An 8,002-nucleotide genomic window follows, 5' to 3' on the forward strand; every position below is an offset into this window, starting at 1 on the left:
AAATCAACTGAACCTCTGATAATGTGATGAAAATCCTGCAGGACTTCTAAGGGAAAAGCATATGGCAGGTTCATCCTCCCATTTCTACATATGAAAACAGAGCAGGAACTATGGGATTTAAATGTGGACTCTGTCCCCCTTTGGGTGCAGAGCAATCACTTTGAGAGACCGTTCTACATAATACCTATCAGGGTAACTATGGTGAACAGGCAAACAAGAGTGGGTGGTCTGAGGAAGCACCTTTAATTAGAAACAGAGACAAGTCCAAGATCTGTTGGCCCAGAACCTTACTCTGCAATTACTGTGGCTGTGCCTAAACTGTGATTTTCCTGTAAATACCACCGTTGCAGCTTTACTAATTGCATAACACTTTCTCCAGTGTTGCTACCATCATTGGAGCAGCAACTACATTAGAACAGCGAAAGATTAAGAAAAAAGGCTCAGTGGAGACAAAGCCCACGTGACCAACACATTGCCAAAGCTTGACCCTGCTCTGCACTGGGATAATCCTAGAGGAAAACACACCTGGAAATTAACTTGCTCTGACATTTTAAAGTTGTCAAGTTGAGGATTTAGCTGCATGGCTCCCATTACACAGTCAGCAGGAATTGAGGGGTTAGAACCCATGTCAAAGGCTTTGAAAGCTACCTGCTAATGTTCTTGTGTCTCTGTTCAAACAGAGCAGGGGGGGAACAGCAAAGCTTGGCTCTTAGAGAAAGCAGTTCAAACTCTCCTCCTGGGGCTAGCCTTGGAGTCTCTCCTCTTCATGCTTAGCTAAAGCGATTCTTCCCCAAGCGGACACAAAAAGGCCTCCCAGATCTAGACAAATTTGTTGACCCCTCCGAAGTCCTTGTCCCTTTTTTCTTCAAAGGCAGCCTGATTTGTTCTTTTCAGCTTATCACCCACTGCACCGTGCATTTCTGCACTTGTTCTCTTTGTGGAACTGTCAGTACAGCTGCCAAGGCAGGGTCTATCCTCAGAATGTTACTGTCAGCTAACGTAGACAAAAGCTATGCAACTTGAATCTTGGCTTAGACCTCTGGTGTTCTCGCTGACCCTGGACAGGAGGAAGCACAGAGGGTTTTTTTTTTTTTTTTTTTCAAATTCAATATTTTTGAATTTGAGAAAGATGACATCTCATTTCAACAAGTTTATCTCCGAAATTTTAGCATTCAGCCACTTCTTGTGATGTCTGTGTTCTAACTCCTGTTCTCTTGGATTCTCTCCACTCTCCCTTTACTCAGCTCAGTTATTTTTTTGTCCCTAATTAAAGATTAATCCTCTTTTTTTCTTTAAAATCCTGCTTTGGGACATCAGTCATGTCGATGGCTTTGCTTTTGAAAGTTAGAAAAGAAGAAATGAAAAGAAAAACGGAAACTTCACCAAGTCACTGTTTTCTGAGTGGATCACAATTTGATCATAACCATGTGTGCTGTGTAGTACTCATTTCTGTGACTGCTTGTTACTTGCATAAATGTCAAAGGACTGGAAGAAAGTTGCAGCAGTGAATCCACATGCTGTATAAACACTCTGAGCTAGTGCACTGTATTTAAAGACCATTACTGGTGTTGGGACATTTTTTGCTCGCTGATTTGTTTTATAAAGGAAATAGTGTAAGGATAACGTGACATAGAAAGGAAGCTGATTCTGAGTAAATCACAACATAGCAGTCCCTGGAGAGACTGTCCTACAGATGACTAAAGGCAAGAGAATGTAGTGAATGATGTAATGGAAGAAAATGCTACATTCCCATCAATGCTTATATTGTTCTCTCAGTAGGAGGGGCTCCTTTTGGAGCCCCGTTGGTCCTGTCACCACCCTCATTCATCCCGTAATAAGCATACAGAGAAAATTATCATATGTGGGCACATGAGTAGGGAGGCTCATCACATCTAATCCACCACATACCATTTTTAATAGCCTGCACACAACATATTTGATAATAGCTAGCAGAGTTCCCGTTACAGCCACCTCTTCATCCAGCCTTTTATTACACTACTAAATAAATAGCAATTAATCTAATAGCAATGAAGCTTATAGCACCCATTATTTTTAGTGATCCTATGATGTTTGATTGGTCTCAGGGTAGCTCTAATGGTTGTAGGACTATACATGAAGGGCCCTCTTCCAGATGTAAAGAAGTCCCCGTATTTTTGCATACACATCCTCTGCCACATATTTCTTGCTGGAACTCCCTACACCACCATTTGCTTGTGAGGCTTTGTGGCCTCTCACTTTCCCACACAGATCAGGAAGCCAGGAGATGAAGCTGTAGTGAGACTTTCCAAGTAGGGAGCAAAGCAGAGCAGTTAGTGAATTTAATTTCAGCCATTACTTGTTAGCACTGAGAGGACTGCAGACATAGGATCAGAATAGTATTCTGGTTAGGAAGTGAAACTTGCATGTGGGGACACTGGAAAAGTGTGGCCCTATTCATTCTCATAGATATATGCAGACACAGCTGAAGGCATACATATTATCAAGAAGAGATGAGCTATGAGTCACAAAGCTCACAGCAGGTTAGGATGCAGACTTTCCCCAAATTTGAGAATGTTTGGATGCATGGTTTTAGTCTGGGCCCATCTATACTTTGAAGACTGCAGACAAGACAAGGAAGTTTGGGGAGGAGTGGGGGTTTGAAGGAGGAGAAGGGAGACTGCATCACTAAAGTTCACATAGCTAGATATACTTCCAGCAAAAGCAGTTTATCAGATTCATGATCAATATCAACAAGCATTAGAATGCAGGACTTGGAGTTATTTTATGTGCTCATGCAGCTGCACAGCAGGAGAGAGCACTCTCCCCATCCCTCCCCATCAAAAACCCCACTCCCTTATCCTTATTTCTACTATTCAAGCCAGGACATTTCTGAACAAAAGGATCTCTTCTACAACCAGCCAAAAGCCCAGATCACACAACATTTTCAAGAAAATCTAGGCTGAATTATCAGGTGTGGGTAACTTGTGACAAAGCAAAAGGCTACAATTATAGGTGGAACAGGTAACACTGCCAATTAAGTTTGCGTAACACTATCCACTACAAGCAGCTCTTTTGGTTACTTATAACTTGACCAAACTTTAACAATTTGGGCTGAAATTTACCATGCCAGGTATCTGCCTCAGATTGTAACACTAAGAGCATCCCATTATTATTGTGTTGATAATTATGTTCTTAAAATGTGTGGCAGGGAGGGCACCATTTACCCCGCCCTAAAGTTTTGTGGGTTCTGCCTGCTTGAGTGTGTCTCTTATATAAATCAAACCAGGTCTGACCAAAAGACAATGGGTAGTGGAGACTGCAGTATAAGAGGCACCAATGGGGGAAGAATTTACACCACAAGACAGCATGGCCTCTACACCCAGCAGGAAAAAGTAACTTTATCTGGGGATAAATCATCATTCACCTAAGGAGTCAAAAGAAACCAAGTGCTTTGAGATCCATGTGTTGGATCCTGGCTAAAAGGTCTAGCCAGCCATGCTGAAAGAGAGACTATGAGAGCAAAACTTCTTTGAACAAAAGACTATAGTTTATTGAGTTTTATATTTAGCATATTTTTACTTTTGTTTGTTTGTAACCATTTCCATCTTACACTTGGTATCCCTTAAACCTATGTCCTTTTGTTAACAAACTTACTTTTTCTTTATCAAAGCACTGAGCTGGTATAAGTGCAGAGTTTTTCACCCCCAGTTAAATTAATAAGCTGCTGTGTTCTGTCTTTTAAGGTATTGTGGGTGCTACAATAAGAGGGACTGAGCACTGCAGAGAAAAATGCTTCTGAGGAACTCAGGAACTGAGGTTAGCTGTTTGTTACTTGCACAGCAAGACTTGGACTGGCAGAATAATGGAGAGTTTGCTGGCAAGACAGACAAGCTGGCGTGTGAAGGAGTGGACATGCTGCTTAGTGGCAATAAACTTTTCACTTGCTGAGGCTGAGGGAGATAAAGTGGTTCACAGTTCTGGGAATCCCAGCAGGCTGTCACATGGGTGGTCTGTTTTTGCAAAATATCAGCCAAAACAGTTCTGCTGTTTCCAAGAATAAGGCTAGGGAAAATATATAGTTTTACCCATGTTAAATTCTGGTGACCTTTTCTTTGAGAAGGTCTAATGCCCTCATGCTTTGGAACAGGAACTTGAAATTTGGCAGGCTTATATGTTATAAGCCTTTGAAAAGCTGCAGTTCACGTATGCTCAGTACGGACTTTAGTGGCTACAATCTCTGAAAATTCTGTCTTCATTGGGCATGCTCTGGTACCTCTTGGGTCCCAGTGCAGTGCAGATTATGCATGTCAAGTCCACAAAGCAACTCAGCATGCTCCATTCCAGGAGTAGATGGGTGAAGCTTGACTTTCTCTGTAATGGTAGCTCCAAGGGTAAAGCCAGGCACCAGAACTGGGAGCAGGGAACCCCTGTCTCTCCTGTGCTCTTAATGGCACCCAGGCAGCATGGAAAAGAAAGCCACCTGATTCAAATGCAGATGGCACAAGAGCCAGACCAGGGAAGGGAAAGAAGTAGATTGTGACAAGGAACCTGGTGACACTGGCATTGGAAGAGGGGCAGCAAGAGAGAAATTTTGACTGGGGTCTGGGTGGTAGAGACTGGGACCTGTCAGACGTTGAGGTAGAAGAGAAGCTAGGACTAATAGGGCAAGGAGGCTGGACTGGGAAGGGAAGGGGAAGGAGGCTGAGATGGCCTGGTCAAGGAGAATGCAACTGAGCACTACGGGAAAGATTCAGACTGGGAGTTGGTGAGGGAAATAGAGGAGAGGAGAACTCACTGAGATGGGATGAGGAACTGGGAGTAGGAGAGAGACTGGGACTGGCTGGACAAGGAGACAGGACTGGGAACCAGTGGAGAGGAAGGATTGAAGGGAGACAGACTTGGTGAAGAGCTGGTGTCTGAACTGGAACTTGTTGGGCAAAGAAACTGGGAGACAAAGAGGCAGAGGGGAGATCCTGGGATGAGGAGCAGAAGATGACTAGAGATCAAGGAGTAAAGAGGAGACAGACCAGACAAGGACCTGGGAAGGGGAAAGGAAAACTGGGACTGCCTGGGCAAGGAGACCGGGGCAATGAAAGATGGGGAGGAGAAAGATTTGAGGTGGAAATGGGAGACTGGAGCTCAGACAAGGAACCCAGATGGGGAAAACTAGGCCTGGCTGGTCATAAAATCATAGAGTTGGAAGGGACCTCAGGAGGTCATCTAGTCCAACCCCCTGCTCAAAGCAGGACTAACCTCAGCTAAATAATCCCAGCGAGGGTTTTGTCAAGCCGCAGCTTAAAAACTTCTAAAGAAGGAGATTTCACCACCTCTCTAGGTAACCCATTCCAGTGCTTTACCACTCTCCTAGTGAAAAACGTTTTCCTAATGTCCAACCTACATCTCCCCCATTGCAATTTGAGACTGTTGCTCCTTGTTCTGTCATCTGCCACCACCGAGAACAGCCTAGCTCCATCCTCCCCGGAACCCCCTTTCAGGTAGTTAAAGGCTGCTATCAAATCTCCCTTCATTCTTCTCTTCTGCAGACTAAGGAGACTGGAACTGTAATGAGAAGCTTGAGGACTGGAGTTTGGGACTGGACAGGCAGGGAGAAGGGGACTGGTACATAGAATCAGGAGTGGAGAAATTGGAGGAAACGATGCAGAAGAGATCAAGCTTAGGGAAGTGGGGGACTGGTTGAAGGGCATGTGACCATCAGAACATATTCCCCTCCAGAGCCTGGAATGGAACTGAAGATTTCTGAGTCTCACCATTCCTCTGCTATCAGCACAGATTTATAAAACTCAATGAAAAAATGTGTCTCCCTTTTCCCTCTATTGCTGGTCCACAGCCAGGATGGCAGCATACTATTGCTATCTGTTACTCCTCTAACTCAAGTTAGAGAGGTCTGTGCAGTGGACTTAAAAGGTTCCAATCCTGCTGATAAAACATATGGGTATCAATATGCTGCCAGATGATGGAATTTGTTTTTTTCTATTTGCTTTAAAAAAAGTTTTGTTCAAAGAATTTTATTAAGGTTGCAGTCAAGCACTCCAACGTTAGGAAACACCTAAATCAAGGTTGCTTGTGCAAATGAAAAATCCAAGTTTTTCACCTCTGAGACAGTGAGAGTATCAATAGAGTCAAAAAACCATCCTGGCCCTTCATAGGAGCATGGAGTGAAGTTTTAGGCACTGAAGAGTTTCCTAAAGGAAAATTTGCATGCTCTGAAGTGTAAAACCTTACTGCAGAATGGAGACCAAACTGACAGGATGCAAGATCTCTTGACCCTCCTCCCTTCGTTAATTATGAGACCTTTCACATGAATGCATAAGAACTCTCATTTGCCCCTTCTCACATCCAAGCAAGAGGAAGAGAGACAGTTAATTGTCCACCTCAGATGTAGTCAAACACCCCAGTATATACAGATCTAAATTGTTTTTCAAGGGCATAGCAAGAGGCACCTCCCTGCTCCCTGGACTCCTGCAAACCATGGAGGTTTAGAGTGTTTCAAAGAAAGGCTGGAATATTTTCATAATGGAAAGTGTTCAGCCCTATAATGAGGCAGTCTATTACCACTCCTATAATACCTTTTTTTCCTTTTTTCTAGTGTGTGTATATGTAATTATTTTCAGAATATATTTAAACCACTAAAATGCCTACTATTCCTAAAACGGGAACAACCACCTTTAATTATGTTTAATAGTTTAGTATTTAAATTCTCATACTATGCACCTGTTTAAACAAAAATAGATGCTCTATTTGCATGCTTTTTAAATAACGTATTAGCACAACAGCAAGCTATTAACAAAATACATAGCGATAGTTAATACAAAGGATACATTCCCACGTGGCCAGGTCCAAATCAGCAATGCAACATGTGACAAAGACCCAAAATGAGGGACAAACAAAATTACTCACACTGGAAAATTAAACTGATGTGGGATTGCTTCCTTTAGTGTCATTAACTAACTTTTTGGGAGGGCAGGGAGATAAATTATATTCAACCATTAATGAGGCAACACCAAATTGTGCTGAATGTAGGAAACTTTGGAACTAAAACTTATCTTGTCCCTTGATAAGGAAGGTATGATACCAAGGGATGAATTACCAAAGTAACATTAGTTTCATGAACTCATCTCCTCTGTAGATCCCCACAGTGATATCATATACCTTGCCTCACAGCTATATCACTGATTTCAAAGCAGCTAGCTGTTGTGCAAGCACACGTATGCCTCTTTCTTCCAGCTTTCCTGAAATAAGTGTATAAAAGCCCGCACACCTCAACTGCTCCTCAGATCCTCTATAACTCCAGACATAATCTTTAAACCTGCTAAGGAAAGGGAGGAGGACCAGATCAGCATGTGCCTGAGATGGTAATACTATCTGGTTTCCAAATGTATTTTGGCATGCACTCACTTTCTCCTTCATGACATGCTACAGCAGATTGCCATTCTGGAAGACTAGCTAGCAGGACTATCCTCAGTACAAGGGCTGAAGAGTGCTACTAATTGAAAATTGATGGAAACACTGCTCTGAATGGAGCAGCCAATCTGATTTGGAGTCACATTGAGATAATACCTGGTAAATGTATAAAATGAACACTGGGAGCAGCTGTGCAGACCTCAGATTGGAACACGATAAATAGAGTCAGCAGTAGCTGTTATATCCCTAACAGAAAGGGCCTTACATTTAGCTGGAAAAGGAGCATCAGTGAGCATAGAGACACTGTGAATTTTGAATCTCTAAGCCATTTAAGGCTACTCTACAGCAAAATGAACAAACTTCAGTTTTCACCAAAAGCTACCCTCAGAACTGAGGATTTCTTAAAAAGCTTTCTGCTTGCCTTGCTTATTCCAACTGAGCATCTCCTTAATCGGAAATATAATTGTTAAGAATGTTGTTTTATATTAGATCTTTATTAGAAACTCTTAAAGATCATATTACCATAAACCAGAGCATACCCAGTAGGAAAGCATGCAGCGACTTCACACCTCATATTTTTGTCCCCAACCAGGGTCTCAAC

The sequence above is a fragment of the Emydura macquarii genome, unplaced genomic scaffold, assembly GCF_026122565.2.
Source record: "Emydura macquarii macquarii isolate MOO-44397 ecotype Brisbane River unplaced genomic scaffold, CSIRO-AGI_Emac_v2 contig_1390, whole genome shotgun sequence".
Taxonomy (NCBI): Eukaryota; Metazoa; Chordata; order Testudines; family Chelidae; genus Emydura; species Emydura macquarii.